Source organism: Crotalus tigris, unplaced genomic scaffold, assembly GCF_016545835.1.
Source record: "Crotalus tigris isolate CLP2741 ecotype Arizona unplaced genomic scaffold, ASM1654583v1 scf7180000024472.5447098, whole genome shotgun sequence".
NCBI classification, from domain to species: domain Eukaryota; kingdom Metazoa; phylum Chordata; class Lepidosauria; order Squamata; family Viperidae; genus Crotalus; species Crotalus tigris.
Window position 1 is genome coordinate 4,718,557 of NW_024100643.1, and position 23,198 is coordinate 4,741,754.

A 23,198-nucleotide genomic window follows, 5' to 3' on the forward strand; every position below is an offset into this window, starting at 1 on the left:
AGCCTAAAGTAGTGGGATTTTTTAAAAGTTGGATTATAGCCTAAAGCAGTTGGCTCTTTTGAAACTTGGATTATAGACTAAAACAGTTGGCTCCTTTTTAAAGTTGGATTATAGCCTAAAGTAGTGGGATTTTCTTTTTTTAAAGTTGGAGTATAATCTAAAACAGTTGCTCCTTTTTAAAGTTGGATTCTAGCCTAAAACAGTTGGCTCTTTTTAAAGTTGGATTATAGCCTAAAACAGTTGGCTCCTTTTAAAACTTGGATTATAGCCTAAAACAGTTGGCTCTTTTTAAAGTTGGATTATAGCCTAAAGTAGTGGGATTTTCTTTTTTTTTAAATTGGATTATAGCCTAGAGCAGTTGGCTTGTTTTTCCCTATGGATTTACAAATTTTGCCTGATTGAACAATGAGTGCACCAAACCTCACTAAAATTACAAAAAAAACCCTGCTTCTGCACCCTTTTCTGGAACATCTAGTCCAGCAAGTCAGAGATCTATTGAAGGAATGTTACAACGAGAGAAGGCAAACAATCTCCAAAAAGAGATGCATGTGACTTTACAATTAATGCAAGAAATGATGCAGAAGAATCACCAAGAAACGAAAAGCAATCTTGATAAGCTAAACAAACAATTGCTTGACATAAAGATACAATTTGACTTCACCAACAAATGATTCTTAAAAATGAACAAAGAATTCAGAAGGTGGAAGATCAATCAGAAGATCCTGGGGAAAAAATTGAAGGAGTAATGACAGAGAATGAAAGATCAGAACAAGCAAATCAAAATTGAGAAGAAACGGACTTCCAGTTGGCCAACATGGCCGCTGCAAATGCTTAGAAGATGACTATGTCTTCCACATCCGATTTTCCTTCACTGGAAGACCCTGGAAAGGGTCAAAAGTCGCCCTGTCGGGGTGACGAGCATGGAGGGGACCACTGCTTGATTGCAGGGGGGACAGCCCTTCTGCTCGATCCATGGCAGCCCTCTAAACTGGCAAAGACCGGCCATAGCAATATGGCTCGTCATTAGGCTGCAGACAGCAAAAGTCAAATCTACTGTCAAGCACTTTGAAAGCAACGTGGATGAAACTGGGTGAGATCTGATCGTCTCTTTACCCCAAATACCTTCTTTTCCTGTAAAAGCTGTTTGAAGTATCTTCCCCCTTGTGAGGAGAGAGGGAAGATAATTTCTATCTCTAAGAATAGCAGTATCTGACTACCTAGAGGAATCAAAGCATTAAAAAGAACAGGAATTTTTCTTCAAAGAAAGTAGAAAAAGAAGATACAACATTACAAAATGTATGGGATACAGCCAAAGCATATTTTTGAAGCATAGTGATAACATACATGGCGGCGGGGGGGGGGAAGAGACAACAATGTTAGTTGTTAAGAGAAGAATTTGAAAAATTAAAACTTGAACTACAAATAAACCCACAAAAGAAAATATTGAAAAGACAAATGGAAGTAATAAACATAAATTAAGTTTGATAGAATCAGAAAAATTGGCACAACAAATTAAAAGGATAAAGCAAAACTTTTTTGAAAATGCAAACAAACCAGAAAGATGGATAGCTTTTAAACTTAAAAAATAGAAGGAGAAAAAATTGATAAATAATTTACCAAAAATTCCAGAAAACTTCAAGACTGTGCTAAATGAAAAAATAACAATGATGGAACTGACAAAGACAATAAAAAGAAAAAAAAATGAAAAAACACCGGGACCAGATGGACTCCCAGCAGAGTTTTATAAATGTTTACAAGATACATTAAGTTCACCATTGAAAGATGTATGTAACAAACTTTTATTGAAGACAAAACTCCCAAATACATGGACCAAAGCAAATGTTACTTTGATACCAAAAGAGGACTCAGATTTGACACAGATAAAAAACTATAAACTGAAATCGCTACTGAATGTGGACTATAAAATCTTCACTTCAATAATAGCTGAGAGGCTGAAAAGATTGAATTTATACATCCAGATCAAAACAGATTTTTGCCAAAGAGACAAATAAAAAATAATTTGAAGGTAACACTAGATATATTGGAATATTATGAATTCCATCGAGGGAAACAACTGGTATTAGTATTTTTAGATGCCCAAAAGGCATTTGATAATGTTTCTTGGCAATTTATGATTCAACAACTAAAAACAATGGACTTTGGCCAAAACTTTATCAATACGATTCAGACAATATATCAGGAACAAACAGCAAAAGTGATTGTAGATGGGAATTATACAGAGAATTTTTATATACTCAAAATTCTATGGTGTGTGTTAAGGGGGAGGCCACCTTTAGGGTACAGTATAAGGATTTTGAAGGTTTCCTACATGTGGTGGTAGTTGGGGGTGAATGTACAAGTCTGATTGGACTTGATTAGTTCGAGGCTCTGGGAATCCAAGTATCTGGGCTGCACAACTTGCAAACGCTGGGCCTTGCAGAGATTTGCAAGGAGTTTGCAGATGTGTTTAGTTCACAGTTAGGATCCTACAAGGGGCCTCCCATTTCACTACAGTTAGACCCAACCATCACATCCATCAGGGTTAAGCCTAGAAGGGTACCTTTTGCCATCAAGGGTAAGATAGATGCTGAGCTGGACAAATTGCTCCAGCAGGGCATTTTAGAACCCGTGGATTCTAGTCCATAGGAAACCCCCATAGTAACACCTCTAAAGGCTAATGGGGAAATACGTATATGTGCAGACTATAAATGCACACTGAATAAGGCGCTGCAGCAGCACACTTATCCAGTGCCTGTGGTAAGCCACATTCTGGCCTCCCTCAAGGGGGGGCGCATTTTTGTGAAACTTGACCTGGCACAGGCCTATCAATAGTTACCTGTTGATGAGGCAGCTGCAGAGGCCCAGACTATTGTAACTCACAGGGGGGCTTCAAGGTCAAGAGACTGCAATTTGGGGTAAATGTAGCCCCTGGCATATTCCAAAGTGTCATGGAGAGCACACTTCGAGGTATTCCTGGGGTCTGTCTCTACTTCGATGACGTCCTCATTGCTGGGGAGTCATCTCAAAATTTAGCAGAGAGTTTAAGGTCTGTCTTGCTTCATTTTCAAAAAGCAGGGCTTAAACTAAAGAAGGACAAATGTAAGATAGGAGTCACTTCCACTGACTTCTTAGGTTTCAGGATTGATGCCGAAGGCATTCACCTTGCTGAAGCTAAACTACAAGCTATTTAACAGGCCCCAAGCCCCAAGTCCAAGAGTGAGCTGCAAGCCTTCTTGGAGCTCTTAAACTTTTACCATGCATTTCTCCCACACAAAGCTGCAGTGGCAGAGCTGTTACATAGGCTCTTAGACAAGCAGGCTCCTTGGCAGTGGACTAAAATCCATGACAAGAGCTTCAATGAGGTTAAGGCCTTGCTCACTTCTAATGCTGTTTTAGTGCATTTCAATTGCCTGTTTGCATCGCATGCGATGCATCTCCTTATGGGGTGGGAGCTGTACTTAGCCATTTGAAGGCTGATGGGACACAAGTCCCTGTGGCCTATTACTCAAGGACTCTGTCTTCTGCAGAGCAAAATCCTGCTAAGATTGACAGAGAAGCCTTGGCCATAGTGGCTGGCATAAAGAAATGTCATGATTTCTTATATGGTCGCCACTTCACGGTCTATACAGACCATAAGCCTCTGCTGGGTTTGTTCACCACTAACAAACAGACACCACATATCATTTCTCCTCGTATACTGAGATGGTCCATTTTCCTGTCAGCATATGACTACACTCTAGTTCACAAACCTGGAAAAGACATGGGCCATCAGATGGCCTAAGCAGATTACCTCTAAAACAGGTAGAAGCAGACCCTGCTCCTGCCATCAATATTCTCTCCATTCAGGAGTTGCCTGAATCTCCCCTCAATGCTAGGGACATGGCTGTAGAAACTGCCACTAATCACACGCTTACATGCGTGCTGACACGGGTTTGTCAGGATGGCCTGACAAGTGCCCAGATACTGAGTTCCAAAGCTTCTGGCACAAGAAGCATGAGTTTTCCACTTTCAAGGGTTGCCTGCTATGGGGTAGCAGGGTCGTAATCCCAGCCTCATTGAGGTCTAGAATCTTGATCTCTCTGCATGAGGGACATCCTGGAATTGTAAGAATGAAAGCGCTTGCACACAGCCATCTTTGGTGGCCTGGGCTTGATAAAGCTATCGAGGCTCAGGTGAACGGGTGCCAGCTGTGCCAACAGTCATGGCCTGAAATGCCTCAGGCCCCAGTACATAGGTGGGAAGAAACTCAAACCCCATGATCTAGGGTACATATGGATTATGCTGGGCCCTTTCAGGGGCAATTCTTCCTGGTTGTTGTTGATAGCCATTCCAAGTGGCTAGAGGTTGTTCCTGTTTCCTCCACTACTACTGCCAGGACCATTCAGATGTTGAGAGGAATTTTTGCATCACACGGTCTTTCAGATGTTCTGGTTTCAGATAATTACCTTCAATTTACCTCTTCTGAGTTCCAGGCTTTCCTTCAGGCCAACTTGATCTGGCATGCAACATCGGCTCCCTTCCATCCATCCTCCAACAGATTGGCAGAGAGAATGGTGCGCACCACCAAAGATGCTCTCAAGAAACTGACTTACGGTAACTGGCATCACAGGTTAGCAGATTTCCTTCTTGCGCACCACATCACACCATGCACAGCCACAGGGAAGAGCCCTGCTGAATTCCGCTGGGGTCACCACCTCATCACCAAACTGGACAGGCTGCACCCTGACTGGGTGGCTTCACAGGTGTCACAACCGTAGGCACCTAGGAGATCCAGGTGGGCGATCCGGTTTGGGCAAGAAACTGTGGGCCTGCAAGGTCTCTGGGCCATTGTCATATGAAGTTGCCTTGGTCGACAGCCGCATTCTTCGCAGACACATAGACCAACTGTGTTGGAGACTAGACTGCCACCCTTCCGCTCCTGGCTCTGCTTTGGGGGGGGGAGAAAGATCATAATATGCATTCTGGGTCACAGGTTCCCAGGCCTAACAGGCCCTCACTAGCTGCTACTGAGGCTGTTTGGGATTCATCCCAAGGTTCCGCAAGTGCTCCTAACAGGAATTCACTGGATAGGGGATCATCCCACACATCCACAATTACTGTTGTGTCCTGCGCCTGCAAAAGCAGGCTCGGGATGTTGCATTGGTCCTGGGCATTCCAAAAGTTGCCCGGGACCAGACAGAGTGGCGCCAGCCTTCTGCGCATGCACAAGGCGATAAAAAGCTCTGTTCCTATTGGTTGACACTGTTCGGGCTTCTGGCCATATAAAAAGGCCTGCGTGCCTTTGTGTTTTGCTTGGTAGATGTAGAAGAAGAATAAAGTGTTTGGTGATCATCACAATATGTCTTCTTCATTCGCGCGCGAACAAAGGACTTAACAAATAGGGTTTTGTGGCTCCCAGTGGTTTTTTTTCTGTGAGAAACGGGTCCAAGTTGCTCTTTGAGTGTTTAAGATTGCCGACCCCTAGTATAAGGGAAGCTTTTAGTTACCCATATGTAATTAATTATGAGAAAAATGATAATTAATAAAGTTATTTTGAATATTGATGGGAAATTAAAATTGAAAAAAAAGAGAAAAAACAGGATACAGATTGAATAAGGGAACTCTGATTGCAAATACATTTGAGATATGTTTTGGCTAGAGAAAATATTATAAACTGATATTCATACTATCTATAACATTAGAAACATGTGATGAAGATGTTTATTTTTAATTGTATAGGTATTAATAGCAGTAAGCATTATACTTGCATAGCATGGAAAAATGATTATTATTGGGAGAGGACCAGGGAAATATTGGATGGTGTAGTATTGGATATTTTGAGTGAAAGTTAATATATACCACTGAATGATAAAGGATCTCAGACACTGAGTTGTTTATTATGTACTTAAGATTGTAAAACTTGAAATTAATAAAATATTTACAAAAAAAAATCTTTCTACTAAAGTGACATTTGATTGATATGCCAAACTCCAACAAGAGATTGAGTATTTGTTTGCTCAAGCATAGAGGTTGAGCCTGTATCACACATTGTTCTAAAGTGCCCACTGTACTCTCATTGGTGATCAAAGCTAATACACACCTCTTAAGCCAGATAGAATCCACTCATCTCAGATTACGTTTAACGTAATAGTCATAAAAGAAGCAACTTGGCAAAAAAGACTCATCCAGCATTCTTTGGGAAGAAAAGAAAGATCTACCAATAGAAGAGAATACATGTAACTCAGGGCTGAACGGTGGGGTCCTAGATGCTCTCTGAGCGTGATGGTTCTCTTGCAGATGTTTCATTACTAAAGGTAACATCATCAATGAAGCTCAGAGAGCACTAAGAACCCCAGAAAGAAAAATCTCTTTAAATGCAGCCACAGAGTCCATATTCAACTTGGAAATCCATGCCATATAATTTTCAGATTGCATATTAAGGTACAATGGGGCACCTATAAACAGATGTAATCTTTATTCTGAAGTAAGCCATTTTATGTGGGAAGGCAAGGGAAGAATAGTAAAATATTTCAGAGCCTTCCTCAAATTATAATGTGGAAAGACACAGCCTTCCCCATGCAGATGTGACATCACACACGTAGAAGAACTGGGTTAAGGAAGGCAAACCTGGTGTCTTCCAAATATTGTCAGCTAAAAGCTCCCATAATTATTTGTCATGCTGGCTTGGACTGTGGGAAGACCCCACGTTAGGAGAGCTGCAAGATCCCCTTTCTTGCAATAGAACCAGAGCAGTGTTATTCAGCAATCTTGTATGCATATTCATGGATGCATGCTTCTCTGAACTGAATGGGCCTTACTTTCAAATATAGTAAACATTTAAAGGATTGTATTATTTTGTTCTGGATTATTTCTCATGACTGAACTATTGGTTAAGTTCAAAAGTTTTTCTTGATGTTTAGCTTGTTTCTTCCTTCCTATACTACTTGTTTGATTCATTCATTGTTCAAAGATGCCCTGCCTTGCTGTCTTCCTGAAAGTTATTTGTAAATAACATTTTAGTACTATCCGTTCCTTCTCAGAGATTTCCTTTTATTTTCCCCAGATACAAATTTCTTAACTTCAGAGGATAAATGAGGAAAATATATATGTGAGAAATTCCTTTTTCTCAGGGATACAAATATGGATATCCTATAGGGAAAATAGGCATATTTTCTCAATTTCAGCCTAGAAGAATTATTAGGTGAAATCCTCTTGCTGCATCACTCATGGACAGATAAAACAAACCACTTATAGGTAGTCCAAGAATAACAGGTCTAGTTTATTGTGGCCAAACAAGCCAGGATTGTATATTAGACTCCATAGATTGGTTAGCTCCCTAAAGCCGCTCCGTCACTTTTAAATTAATGTTAATGTTGAATTTTAGCTATATTTGCCTCTTATTTAAATTTTATATTTATATAAATTTTATGCCTTTAATATTTTATTTGTACATTGACCACAGTTCTTTCTCAATGAAATGGGCAGTTTCTAAATTTGATATATAAATAAATAAGGAGATGTTGATGGTTTAGAAATACTGGCTTGTGTGGTTACACTAAAATGCAACCTAATGTAATGCTAGACTGTCTCTCATTGATGCCATGCTATGCTACTTTTGCCTACTTGCCTTTCCCACTCCTGCAAGAAGAAAAAACACAGTGGAATCAATTGTGGTTTAATAAACCAGGATTTCTCAACTGGAGAGCTACCTTCGGTTTCAAAAGAGATGCCTCATGGATAACCATATTTAACGCAGGGATGGGCAACCTGTAATGCCAAAGCCGCTCCCTCTCTTTTCCTGCCATCCTGAGGCAGGAAATTCATAGAAACTCTCATGTAGGCCTTAACCCAATGTCACCCTTAGTTCAAATAAAACAACAAAGAAAGATAAATATCTCACCCTTCCCAGCCCTCAAGAATTCCAAAATGGGAAAAAAAAAGATTTGAAGTTGCTCACATTGCAAAATATAATTTTGCCCGTTTTGCATCATTGTGAGGGGTGTCCTCAGACAAAGGTTTAAAAAAATGTCAAAATGGCAGCCAAGATAAGATAAAATGAGAAGATGATAAGACAAGACAAGAAAAGACAAGACAAGACAAGACAAGACAAGATAACATTTATTACCATTTTTTTACTGTGGGCACAACAGCACACATCAAAAATGAAATTTAGTTGCCCGCTCTCAAAGTGAAACACATACATGACATACACCTAAACATACTATGAACAACATATGTACAGACCTACATCCCTACATATATGTAGCAAATAAATATTAAATACTGTCCATCTTGAATATATAACGGAAGGAGGAAGCTTGAGAGTTCACAAGGTTAATGCTGTATGGAATGAAACTATGGCTGAATCTGGATGTTCTGCTACAGATACCACGGAGCCTCCTCCCAGAAGGTAACAAGGAAAACAGGTTGTGAAGAGGATGTGTAGTGTCCTAGATAATCTTGCGGACCCTGCTCAAACAACACTGCTGTGCTATATATTTAATTTTTTATGTGCACCATGTGCAAAACACATAAAAATGGGTGGAGCTTTGTCCTGGCCTCCATCTTGACTTTCTTGACCATTACCTTCAAACAATCTGAGAAGTAGGGCCACATGCTATAATGGAAATAATAAAATAGGAGAGGGAGAATCAAATTAACAGAATAAAACTTTTCATACAAGCAATTTTATCCTAAACTTTTGAGCAATATAGTCTGACAACCACCAGGAGGCAGAAATAAACAACACAGTGCAATTTTCAAGGTATTGTTTCCATATTTATTTGCCCAAGAAACTTCAACTTTAACAGAATGTATTGAGATGCATTCTGGAGAATATAGCACATTGCTATGAGATTCTAATCTGCCCTCTTCCCAAGAAAAGTTATGGCTATTAAAACACAGGGCTCACAGCACAACGGACAAACCAGATTTCCAAGACTGACCCATTTTCGCCCCATCAAAATTCAGAGGGTGGCAATGTTAGTTTACCATCTTCCCTTTACATGGGAATTTTAGAATGCTCAAATGAGGATAAGAGATGTTCAGCTTCCATGTCACAACTGAGAAATTAGAGAGGACACTTTAACAATATGGACGGAGGAGGCAGCTAAACTGTATTTTATCCAATATGACCAATCATCTCTGATCCACAATCCTGATGAAACAGCCAGTGACTTGCTATGAGAGAACACACAGGTATCTTTGGCATCACAGATCCAGATTAGCAGGTAGTGGTGACATTGGGGGCCCTCCCAGCAGACTGATGATGGACGAGAGCAGAGCTGTAAACTGGCTAAAATAATTTGAAAGCCAAACTCGAGAAAAGCCAGCGGAGTGCAAGGGAATGCACAGCGAGGAAGAAACTTTGGTACCAATACCTGGAAGAGCTGCTTTTGAGCCAAGAAAATGGCAGTGGTGGGATTCAAATATGGCAGTGGTGGGATTCAAATATGTGAACAACTGGTTCTCTGTGTGGATGCCGCTTCCGGAAGTCCATTCTGGCCTGGGCAACAAAAAATTAGCTACTGGTTCTGCCAAAGTGGTGTGAATTGGCTGAATCCTATTACTGATCTATGCTCTTAGAGAAGAACTGGAAATGTACAAGCAGTAGTGCATGGCAATGGATCGAAGAAAAATCCCATCTGAAATTAAAGCCCTCCTGAGCGGAGAGAGCAAAATAAACCTCAGCAGAATGTAGGCAAACTGGTCAAAACTATAAAGAGTGATGCCAACAACCACAGTTCCTGATAAAGGTCAGTCCAAGCAGACTGAACTCCATATATATATAAAAAATGAAAAAACAGTAATCTGTGGACATAATGTGAAGTTGCCAATTCTTAATTATATCAACAATTCAATAACATCAATTATTCAACTGTAACACAGTTGGAGTTTGAACTGACTTCAAAGTTTTCAAGAAACTCTTACTGCCTTTTAATTTCTATCCCAGCAGAATTTGGATGCACCAAAGACAGGTTGAGGGATTTAGAAAGCTTCAGCCTGCCAAATCATTTAACAGTTTAATGATATTCTCCCAAAACCTTAACTTGTAATCAACATTATAAATAATAAAAACCAGGTGCTTCTTTCTACCTGTTCTTTTCCTAATTCCACAGCTGCTTTATTTTCAACAGAAACAGCTGCAGGCATGTAGCCACTTTAAAAGATGTTTTGTTTACTCCACAAGGGGGTTGTCTATAGCCAAAATGTGATCTCCGATAAAGAGACTTCGTCAATACCCATTTAGAAGGGAAATATGAGAAGTGGGCTCTGGGTAGGATTGAGAATTATCCAAATAGCAATTGAGAATGAACACCACCAGAAGTAGATTTTGTATAATGCCAATACTCCTATTTATAAACACTGGGTGGATCTTACTTAGTCATCATATATAGAGGATATTTGTTGAAACTGATGAGGCTTAATTAAGTAATTGAGTTAAGAACCATTGAATTAAGAACCATTGATCTGAAAGCTCATACTTCACGCCAACACACAACTGATAATTACAAAATTGAAACCACTAATGTGGTTTGTTTTAGTACTGGCAAGAATAGAGATGTGGCAGGCTACATGATCTGGAGAAGAGCTTTAATGGGGTCCTTCAATTAAGCTACATTCTGCTACCTGGAGTGGGCAAGCAAATAGTATGAGCTACTAGCTTTATACTAGTGCATAAAGGGGACTTTCCTCCATGTACTGCAGGGCAGGATCTTCCCTCCTTGCTTATAGGGCAGATGGGAAAATGCTGTAGCTGATCCTTGTTTTTCCCCAAAGGGTGAGTTTCAAGGCAGTTAACCCACAGCATCTCTTGTTGATGTTCCAGGTGGGTAGCTGGGGGGAAGAAGAATGCGCTGTCAGGGAAGGGCATTCTAAAGGGGTCTGTGAGAGATAATAAAGACCCCAAAAAAACATTACCACAAAGAAAGAAAATGAGCTCAGACAAAACCAACATTGTTGCACTATTTGACAAACCAACGGACAACTTTTTTAAAAAAATGAAAAAAGAGGCACATAACTAGAACAGAATACCAGCAGATAGCCCAAATTTGCAAGAATGGAGTCAGGAAGGCTTAGAATGAACTAAGACTGGCAACAAATGCCAGAAATAACAAAAAAAAAATATGATTCTTTCAATGTGTAAGGAACAAGAAGAAAGTCAAGGAAATGATAGATATACTAATGGGAGAAGATGGCAAGAGATGACAGGCAGCAGGGAAAAAGTAGAACTGCTTAATTCCTTCTTTGCATCTATCTTTACACAAAAGGAAGAAATAGCCCAACCTATCAAAACCAGCACTGGGGGAAATAGAACAGGAATGCAAGTCAAACTAGGCAATGAATTGATAAGAATATATATACCGGTATCCACCTTGGATGAGTTCAAATCTTGGGACCAGATGGTTTACAACCCAGGAGTCTGAAGGAGCTGGCAGATGTGATCTTGGAACCACTAAATCTTTCAGAGAGGTCCTGGTGAATGGGGGGAGGGGAAAGCTAATATGGTTCTAATCTATAAAAGGGGGGGAAATGGGTCCAGAAAACTACAGACCAATCAGCTTGACATCAATACCCGAGAAAAGATATTCAAGCAGCAGATTTGTGAGCACCTAGAAAGGAAGAAGGTGATTACTAACGTGTGTTTGTTAATAATTTGTTTGGCATGACCTGCTTTTGTCTTTTTGATAAGTAAAGTAGTTTGAGTAAACTACTGTAGTGAATCAAGGAAATATTGTGGATATAATATACATAGATTTCCGTAAGACAATCAATAAAGTAAACGCAGCCTACCTTTTGGTAAGATATAACAATGTGAAATAGACTAAACCACCACCAGATGAATTTGCAGTTGGCTGACTCAGTGTATGGTCCCTAATGGAATATATCTGTATGAAGGGAAGCATATAACGGGGTACCTCAAGATTCTGTATTGGGCCTAGTGCTCTTTAACATCTTAAATGATCTAGATGAGCAGACTAAAGGGACATTCATCAAATTTGCAGATTACACCAAATTGGGTGCAATTGTTAACGCTTGGAAGATAGATTTAAGATTCAGAAGGATCTTGACAGACTAGAGCATTGGGTCCTGTCCAACAAGATGTAATTCAGTGGTGAGAAAAGTAAGATCCAGGAAAAACAAAATGCACAGATACAAAATAGAGAGTGCCTGTGAGAGGAATCTAGGTATCCTAGTAGAATACCACTTAAGTGTGAGTCAGAAATGTGCTGCAGCTGTCAAAAAGCCAATGCAGTCCGAGTCTGTATTAACAGAAGGGTTGCATCAAGATCACAAGTGAGGACACCATACTATACAAGTGAGCCCACTTTAGGAATACTGTGTTCAGTTCTTGGTCATTACGATACAAAAAAAAGATGCTGAGAAAGAGTGCAGAAAAGAACAACAAAAATGATAAAGGGTTTGGAGGCTAAACCATATGATGAAACATGTAAAGGGAACTAGGTATGTTTAGCCTAATAAAGGCTTATAAGTGACATGATAGCCATCTTCCAAAATTTGAAGGGATCTTCCAGTACCTTATAACCACCACAACTACATTACCCTGCAATCTCATTTGGCTTATTCTAAGAAATTCAGATATAGATTATAGTAGTTTATTCTCTTATCTGATATGACAGCACTTAATTGTGAGCCTTTCAAGGTAACCAATGGAACAATCTGCCTCCAGAAGTGGTGAATGCTCAACACTGGGAATTTTTAAGAAGAGAATGGACAGCCATTTGTCCGAAATGGTGTAGGGATCCTGCCTGAGCAGGGGGTTGGACTAGATGACCTCCAAGGTCCCTTCCAACTTTATTATTATTATTATTATTATTATTATTATTATTATTATTATTATTGATCATCGCACAGTCAGCCAGATGTTCAGACTGGATTTGGCATTTTGTCTACCTATCGAGTCCTTACCCAGGACCTGGGATAGGCAGATGTGGATGTTTGATGGTATTACAGATATCGTCGCAGGATGGAAGCAGTTCCTAATAAGGCCGCCTTTTGCAATTGACTAATAGCGAATTTGTCAATGCCAATGGTGTTCAAGTGGTGCTCCAGTTGTTTTGGGATTGCACCCAAGGAGCCTATGACTATTGGTACTACCCTTGCTTGCTTTTGCCACAGTCTTTCTATTTCTATTTGTAGGTCTTTGTATTTTGTTATCTTCTCCAGTTCTTTCTCTTCTATTCTGCTATCTCCAGGCACTGCCACGTCCACTATCCAGACTTTTTTGTCTTTCTTATCGACAATTGTTAAGTCTGGGGTGTTATGTTGCAATTATTATTATTATTTGCAGTAACAAGAGTCTTACAAATTTTTCAGACTTACCAGGTAAACCACCTAGGAAATACAACACGCTAAACTAATTTTATTTTATTGTAACGCTACATTAGCAGACCCTTGCAAGGCTGAAAGTATAAATCTCTCATCATGACTTTTACAGCCTGAGAACTTGGAGAGTTAGAGGGTCACTTCTGAGCCTCTTGCTTTGCCTGCTGTTCAACTGTGGGCTATGCTATATCTTATTTGACAGTTCTGTAGGTAGCAGCTCTTCACTACATGTCCCAAGGTCAGGTTACAAAATCGGAATGTAATTCCCCCTCCCCCTTTTATCTTCACAGAAATTAAAGAGGGTCTTGTCTTGATCACTTTTTGAAATTACATTTTTGTCCCAGATTCAGATTTTGTTTATTTGATTGTTGTTTTGGTTGCAACTCTTCCTTCTGTTCTTCAAGGACATTCCTACTGCCCATTACACTAAGTGAAGTTGGCTGAACTTGACCAAGCTCAGACCAGGTTAAGGCTTAAATGGTAGATCAACAGGATATCCCAGAAATGCATCAAAAAGAATCTTGGAAGAAGATAATGCCAAACCATTTCTCTACACTAACAAGAAAAATAAATTACTCATAGCCAGTGATGGCGAACCTTTTAGACACCGAGTGCCCAAAAACCGCCCTGCGCCTGCTTGCCCCGCCTCCATCCTGCCCGTCTGCAGGGCCACCTACTGCCTCCACGGCCCACTGCAGATCACTATGGCGGCCCTGCAGCACCATGGTGGCCAAGTCCTCTGCCCGTGCCCCACAGCATCACCTGCGCGCAACACGGCATGAGGACGGAGTCTTGTCCCTGCTGCCTGTCTGCCATGTCCTTGGCTGTGCTGCTCCGTACAGGCCATGCCCGGGGGGTTACTCTCCTCTGGGGGGTGCTGCTGGTGAGGAGGGGGCTGTGGGGGAAGGCGGGGCTGGAGTGGCAGCATGAATGCCCACAGAGGGCTCTGAGTGCCACCTCTGGCATGCATGCCCTAGGTTCGCCACCACTGCTTGCAGCCATGAAGTCGTCCGAACCTAATGCTACATTGAGAAGGGGGAAAATCTGTTTGGGAAGTCACCAATTTCCTAATAGTCACTTACCAAACAGGAAATGATTAGTTCTGTGATCATATCGCACTGGGGCAAAAGCAAACAGACCACCTTGTGCCCTAGCAAAGGGCATGACTCCATTCTTTGAACTGAGGGAAGAGAACACATTAAGAAATGAGTTAAAGAGTCAACTAGTACAAGCAGTGGCCAATTATTCTCATTCAGAGTCCCCTGGCAAAATATACTTGACCATCCTTTTTTCTCCACCACAGTACCTGCTCTTTCATCCAAAACATCTAAAAATCTTTGGTTTTAGAACCGAATTAAAGCGATGTATAAAGAGGGTTCCTATTGTTTTTCCATGTTCAGAGATAGCTGGAGAAGAAAGCTGAGAATCTACAACATCGGCACATGGAACCTGTAGCCCTCCAAAGACTGCTAAACTACAACTCCTAGCAACCCTCATTGTTGCCCATGTTGGCTGAGGCTGCTAGAAGTTTTAATTCAACAGCCTCTGAAAAGCACAGATTCCCCTCCCTTGTAATAGAATTCCTAAGAATAAACATGAACTAACCTCAGTCTAGTTTTTTTTTTTTTTTTCAAATGGTGCTACATTGGTGGGCAATAGTAGGCTGGTCTTCTATCACCAGCCCTGTTCCTTGCACTAGGTGGTATCATGGGGGCGGTTGAGGGTCTCCATATCTTCACTGTGGGTTCTTCTGGCTTTTGAATCAGCTGTCACATTCCTTGAATTCCAGCTGTGCTGGTGAGGGAAATCTGGAGAATGTTTGATTTTGAGAACACTGCCTCCATCCCTATTCTTCACATTCACACCTAATGTTTAACCAGAGTTGACGTAAAGCAGAAATATTGCTGGTTGGTCATATCCTTTCCTCTGGTTGATTAGAACTACCGCAGTTGTAAAACAGAATAACTGATTGAAAGCTGAGTCTAGGTGAAGCATTTCCAAGAACTGTTTTAATCGCTAAATTAAGAACTTCCAACCAAGCGCAAATAAAATCTGACAGATGTTAATCTAACCTCCAATCTGTTTGCAACTGTAACTGCTGCACATTCAGCGATACAAGAGAAAAATGTTTAGTGATGGATTTTTAATGCTGAAAGTGTTTGTTACGGATGGTGATGCAGTATTCGTATTACAATAGAATGAGTATTATTTAGGGATCCCAGGTTGGATCCTGTCACTGAACCTGGATTTTCCCTTGGCAAGTCCCAGTGCTTCTTTGTTTTATCCCCCAAGTCTTTATTCATCGGTGATAGAAGCACAATCATTTCAGAAGTATTGAGAACTTCAGTCAGGGGTTGGACGAAGTGATGTCATAATAAAAAATGTTTTAATGTGGATGTGGATGGAGTATTCTATAATGACAGGACATTTCTATAGTTTTAATAAGGACATAATGACTTAAGATTAAATCATATATCTTCTTCAGCACAATCATGCTGTTTCCCATAGCAGTTAATATTTTATAAATTCAGCCTTCCTCAACCTGGCCTCAAGGTACAAGTGGTCCTCAACTTACAACCATTCATTTGACAAGCTTTCAAAGTTACAATAGTACTGAAAAGAGTGACTTACAATTGATCCTCGCACTTACAACCATGAAAGCATCCCCATAGTCACATGATCAAATTCAGGCACTTGAGAACCAGCATGTCTTTACAATAGTTACAACTTCCTGGAGTCATGTAATTGCTATTTGCAACCTTCCCCACCAGTCAGCTTAACAACCGCCATGATTCACTTAATTGCAGTAATTTGCTTAACAACTATGGCAAAAATTGTAAAAACTCACTTAACAAGCGTCTTGCTTAACAATAGAAATTCTGGTCCCAACTGTACTTGCAAGTTGAGGGCTACCTGTATGTTGAAGTACCATGCCCATCACCTCCAGCAAGCATCTGGAGAACAGCAGTCTGGGAGAGCTATTATAAATACATAATTACCAACTGCACTTACATACAAAGCAAAGGAATTCATTCATCTAGCAGTCACAGCGAGATTACACATATCAAGTTATCATGCACATGGGGCAAATTATATAATAAATAATTATATATGAATTATTATATATCATGTAACAAATGCTATACATTACATAATTCATGTCATTTGCCTGAGGACATCCTAATAATGACATCTCTTCCCTCTCCCATTCCCATTCCCCTAGGATGCCCCAGATCCATGGTTGTTATATAGTAATTCATATGTCTGGGTTCTTTAGCAAAAAGACACTTTTCATTTACAGATGAAAGATATGATGGGACATCATGATTTACAGAAGTTCAAATAAAGTATTGGGGGGAGGACTTTAAAAGGAAACCTTCTTTAGCCCCAATCACTAAGGAGGAAAGAACATATTCATTAGGTTCAGAAAAGAGAAGAAAGAGGATGGAATGAAGAATCAGGCAAAAGGGTCAGGACCATGGTGAGAACCAGGCATGGCATCTTTTCAAATTTTAACCGTATACTACAGAAACAAAAGAGTCTTTTCTATCTATTGTATATAGCAGGGGTGTCAAACTCGCAATGTCATGTGATGTGTTGCAATGTATCGTGACTTTTTCCCCATTGCCGGAGCTGGGGTGGGCGCGGTTTCAGCATGATGCACCCGGCTTGCGGGCTGGCAGTTTGACAACCCTGGTATATAGAATTTGAATTTTTCCCTGCCCTGATCTCTGAACTGATGCTATTAATATTAATGAAAATCCAAACTTTACTAAGATTTGTAAATAGAATGTTTAACCTTTGTTCCTTCAGGGATTGCAATTCTACCCAATCCAGAATATAATTGTACACATACACTGAGCCAGAGATTATCTGGGAAATACGGTTACTGTGAAGGTGTCAGGCTCAAGCCTGCATAGAACAGAGTGAAATCCAGTTGAGTTCAATCCTTTATTACCTTACACTTAATGGATAGAATCTTGCCAAATAAAAGCGATAACCTTCTAAATTACTAGATACATCCTGGAAAATTCAAGGGTAGTGTTTCTCTGAACATTTTCATCCTCCCCCATCTGTGCAGTGTCTTAATCTAAGTCTCTCTGTGACTTGCCAAAACTCTCCCCTCCAGGTGCACATTCCATCACAGAAGACCATGAATTCCTAAACTATACTGAAATCCCGCTCCAATGCTAAAACCAAGAAGGCTCTAACATTAATCTGGGGATGAGGTCTAGGAGCACAAGAAGAAGCTTGGTTGTGCAGCAAGTGAATTTCATGCAAGCATAATATTGGAGTCACCTTGCCCTCATAGCCCAACATCATGCAACACAGCACACTTCATAAGCAGTTCCCCATCTATCTCTGAATTTTCTTTAAGAATCATCACTATTCCTTCCTGATGGGCCTTGGCATTAAGATAAGTGTGAATTATTAGTCCTGGATTCATTGCTTTTGCTGGAAATGATTGATAGCCTTCCCCATCTAATATCTCTCAGAGATGCTAAACAAATTCCATTATCTGTCACTATGATAGGAACTGCAGTCCAGCACACCTAGAGCACAAATATCTTGTACAAGAGCTTATGATTAGGCAGAAAAAAATGGTTGTCAATTTGGCGGAAATGGATAAATTAATAGCAGCAATTTGGAAAAGAGAGGGCTTGCAACAGTGAGTTAATTCAGCTGATAAAAGGATTGGTTTGACTGCAAAACACTGGATAGCAGTCTGAGTTTTTTAAAGGTTATTCTTGATATTTTTGGCTTTCTCCTTTCTAAAGCATTTTTCAACACAGAGTAAGCAATCCTTTTGTGCGCAGAAGCTACATGTTTTTAGAACCAATTTTTAATTTCTTTTAACCTTTGGAGAATCTCTTTGGGGAATGCTTAGGATGTCTTTTTATTTAATAAAATAACTATGTTTTATTTTTGCATTCATTGATCAATCTTTCAAGCATTTATTTTACTGTTCGATTTCTTTTAAAAGCAGGAGGGAACCCTGGCATTATCATAGTACAATTGTTTGCCTGAGGTGGTCTCCCATGGAGAATGAGACACGCACGCAGGTATCTCGGGATGGGAGCCCAGAGCTGACCCCAACACCCTCTTTTATTGTTACTACAGTTTTTATATCACACAGCGTAATCAAAAGACGTATATAGGGGTGGTTACAATGTATTGCATAACAGACACTTTCCAGATGCAAGGCTACGCAGGTGTTCTTATCAGACTCTGTCCAAAAGAGTCTGAATGTATCCTATGTCTGGAGCAGTCCGTTTGTTATCTCAAGGACTTTGTGGGAGATGTCTATGGGCAGATGTCTATGGGCATATTTGTGCAATTAATCCCACATCTCCTCGTTTTGTGTTTTTTGAATGTTACTCACTTCCAGTTCCAGAAGGGATCTCGATTCACTGATTAAGGCGTCCTTCCTAGTGGAGGGCGTAACATTTTTGCACATTTGCAGGAGGGAGGGAATACATGAATGCAACAACATAGCAATACAAATAATATCAAAATGGTTACTATAATAGAAATCAAAGATCGTAGCCAGGATCCATCCGGTAGCCAGGACCAAAGGGCACCCCAAATATCCACGGTGCCTGATCCATCGCTGCGTAAGGGATTATTTTGGAGCATAGATTCCATTTTCCTTGCTGTAGCAGAAATATTAGGTTGAAAATCATGTATATACATACAACAATGAGAATGAATTAAGGCACATACACCGCCTTTTGCTGCTAAAATAATATCTAAAGCATACCGATTTTGCAAAACTACTTCCCTTATTTCCCCCATTTCTTGATTAATCATTTTAATGCTGTTGATTGTTTCATTAAACATATGAACAGTCCAATTGTTAAGCAAATGAAGGTCTCTATAGTTCATGGCAACTCCTAGATTGGGTAGAATTCCTCTGCTGATTTGAGTCTCTAAACTACCACCCAATGTTAGGGGTGGATCCGAGGAACCAGTATCACGTTTGTTCCACAGGCGTCCACCCTTTCCAATCCTTAGGCACCTGGCGATAGGCTCTACGGCCACATAATAGCCACATATCGGGTAACTCATAATAACCCTGGTGAGACTCATTAGCAAATGTTATTATGGATTCCATGTCAAGGCAAGCCATGTAGATACTGATGTTTGTCCATTGATTGCTTCGATAAGTGTCATGTACCTTAGTAAGGTTGCTTTTGATGGATTTGCATTTCTTTGCTGAATTCCATATAATAACTTGTTGACAATTACTATAAGTTCCCAAATAAATGGCAGTACGGAATAGTCCTGTGCTATAAAAACAAAATCTGGCAGGTTCCATTATACGAGCGCCCACAGCATATGTCATATTCAATGTCTCTGTAGTTATGTTCCACAGCTGCTTCCATCCTGTTTCATTGAACGGGATGGCATGGAAAATAAGGCCACCACGACTGTCACCAGGAATTTGCATGCAGATCCAACAGTTCGTGACGTTAAGTGTAAGAGCAGTGCTCCTGGCATCCCGTACAAAAGCATTAAAAGCCCACAGTCCCTGATCCTCATATGCCTGGCTGAGGTGGTGTACGTTGAGCCATATAAAGACGAACACAATGAGCTGGAGTCCAAATGATCTCGCCATGGTCGTCTATTGCAGCGTAGCCTCGACCCCAGGTAATGAGGGAGGCAGGCCCTTTCCAGGTGGGATCAGGCAAATGTCGATAGTATACCTGGGGGTGTGAAGAATCTGTGGGAGAAGCAGTAAAATGCCTGCTTGCGGCAGTTGAGCCAGAAACATTCAAAAAGTTTAAGGTAAAAAGTACAAGATTAAGAGTGTTTTGTATCCCAGGCAAGCTGGGGGTATTTTCCCCTTTCTTTTTTGCATGCATGTCTAGAGCCCTTTTTACGGTCTGATTGGCTTGTTCCACGATCACTTGAGCAGTGGAGTTATATGGAATGCCAAATTTATGAACAATAGACCAGCGAGAGCAAAACTGCACAAAGGAGGTGCTGGTATAAGCAGGAGCATTGTCAGTTTTAATTTCTTTTGGATTGCCCAGGATAGAAAAGGTACGAATACAATGATTAATAACATGTTTAGCAGACTCGCTCCTTTGGGGGGTGGCCATAATAAAACCTGAATAGGTGTCAATGGAAACATGCAAATATTTCCAGGGGGCAAATGGCAAATATTGCATAACATCCATTTGCCAAAGTTGACAGCTCTGCGTCCCTCTTGGGTTGACCCCTTGAGGAACAGAGTGTGCTTGGAGGCTGCAGGTGGGACATTGTTGTATGATAGCCGCAGCCTCCGTAGCTGTTAAAGAAAATTGTTTCATTAAAGCCTTCTTATTTTGATGAAAATATGAATGGCTGTCCCATGGGGTTATGGGAGATAAAACAAGGACAGAAAAGTCCTGGTGAGTGGAGGCGGCTGAAGTGGCAGCATCCGCCTTGGCATTGCCTTCGGAGATAATACCAGGGAAAGGTTGGTGACTTCTAATATGAGCAGGAAAAAAACAAGTAGAGCGGGAATGAAGAAGGGATTGGAGTGTGAGAAATAGACTGAGGAGAGAGTCATCCAGTGAGGGTGACACATATGAGTCAGATAAAGAGGTGAGAACTTTATATACATAAAGACTATCTAAAATAAGATTAAAAGGTTCAGAAGAAAAAGTTTGTAAGGCCAGAATTGTAGCGGCAAGTTCAGCACGCTGAGCAGAAGTTTGAGGAGGAGTAATTTTTGTGTGCCATTGTTCACCCTCCTTCCATACACATGAACCATAAGTCTTGCTGCCATCAACATACAGGGTGACAGTGTTAGGAATGGGAGAGGAGGAAATGGGAGAATGCAGAGAAATTGAAACATTATTAAGGAGTTGGAAGCGAGGGTCAGAGGGAATATGACAGGAAACAGATCCTGCCCAGTCAGCAAGAGAAAGTTGCAATATATCTGAAGAGGCAAATAAAGGTTCCCATATAGTAAGAGACATGGGGACATATAAAAAAACAATATCAAATCCAATTAAACATTTTGCTCGAAAACGGCCCTTTGTAATTAAAAGAGCAAACATATATGGCAGTGGATTGATAGATTTGCGAGGGGTATTGGGGAGGTGAATCCATTCAACAATGGAGACGTTTCCCTTTTGATGTTGGAGAAGGGCAGCTGTAGGAATAGAGGGAGTATTAAATATGGCCAAAGACAAAGGCTCATTGGGAATGGCTCGGTCCACCCATCGGGTGGAGAGGGCACTATTGATTAAGGCAAAAACATGTTTTTGAGTAGGGTTAAGAACAACAACAGAGGAGGGGGAAGTGTGGCCTCGCAAAGCCAAAAACAAGGGTGCCAATTGGGCAGTGGTGAGCGCAAGAAATGGATGCACAAAATTTATGGTGCCCAAGATTTGTTGTAAAGCAACTAAAGTGAGAGGAGAAGGAAGGTGTATGGCAGGGAGCACCGGAACAGAATGAGAGGCTAGGACTTTGTGTCCCAGATATAAAAAGGAAGATTGGGTCTGAACTTTTTCTGGGGCAACAATAAAGCCATAAGAAGCTAAAAGCTGAATGATTCGGGGAAGGACAGGTTGTATTGTGCCAGAAGGACCCGGGGCAGCTAGGAGAATGTCATCCATATAGTGATAAAGCAAAAAGTTAGGATAGGATTTGCGAAAAGGCAACAAGGCAGCGTCCACAAAAGCTTGACATGTGGTAGGGCTGTTAAGCATGCCTTGGGGAAGAACAGTCCATTGATAGCGAGGAGTAGGTCGGGACATGTTAGTTTGAGGCAAAGAAAAGGAAAAAAGTTGTTTGTCATCAGGGTGTAAAGGAATGGTAAAAAAACAATCTTTTAAATCAATAATTACCAAATCATAGTCTTTGGGGATCATATTTGGGTTGGGCATTCCGCACTGTAGCGGACCCATGGGTTTAATTATTATGTTAATGAGGCGTAAATCATGAATAATTCTCCAGTTGCCTGATTTTTTCTTGACTACAAATACTGGGGTGTTATAAGGATTGGTAGTTGGTTCCAAATGGCCAAATTGTATTTGCTGATATACCAGTTTCTGCAATGCTTCTTGTTTTTCTAAAGTGAGTGGCCATTGGTCCACCCACACGGGGGTGTCAGAAAGGAGCGTAAGCTTCATGGGTGAAGGAGGCATTATTAGTCTTCCAGAGTTAACTTCGCATTAAATTGAGAGAGTAAGTCTCTGCCCCATAAATTTGTGTGAAGAGGGAGGATGACAGGTTTAAATTTAGCAGAAATGCCTTTTGTGATTTGTTGTGCAGTAAGTCAATTTTTACTGGAGCTTGCTTGTTGAAGTCCTCCCACTCCCCTGACTGCTGGTGAGGATTCCAGGGGCCAGTTAGAGGGCCATTCAGCTGTTCTTATGACTGAGACATCCGCACCAGAGTCTATAAGACCAGAAAAGAGAATGCCATTGATTAAAAAAGGCATCACCAGTTTTTGGGGAGTAATTTGCTTTGTTAGTGCCAATAGATCAGAGGAAGAATTCCCAGAGTGAGGTGCATATGCAGCCTCTGGAATGGGTGGTGCTGGACGTGGTAATAAGACCAAGCGTGCCACCGTATCCCCCCGGTTCATTGTGACAGGGAGATTGGTATAAAATTGGACTTTTAGGATGTCTTTATACATGGGATCTATCATACCTGGAAGCACAAACACTCCTTGTTCCCGAGCAACAGGTGTGGGAAGAATTATTCCCTCCGTTTCCAGAGGCAAGGGTCCAGAATAAAGAGTTTCAGCAACCGTGAGTAGGTTAGGAAAAGTAATAGAAAGATCAGAAGCCAATTTTAAATCTATGCCAGAAAAATATTGCGAAGCAGAAGAAGTAAGGTCTGAAAAGGATGCAGCCTTTGGAGAGGGGTTA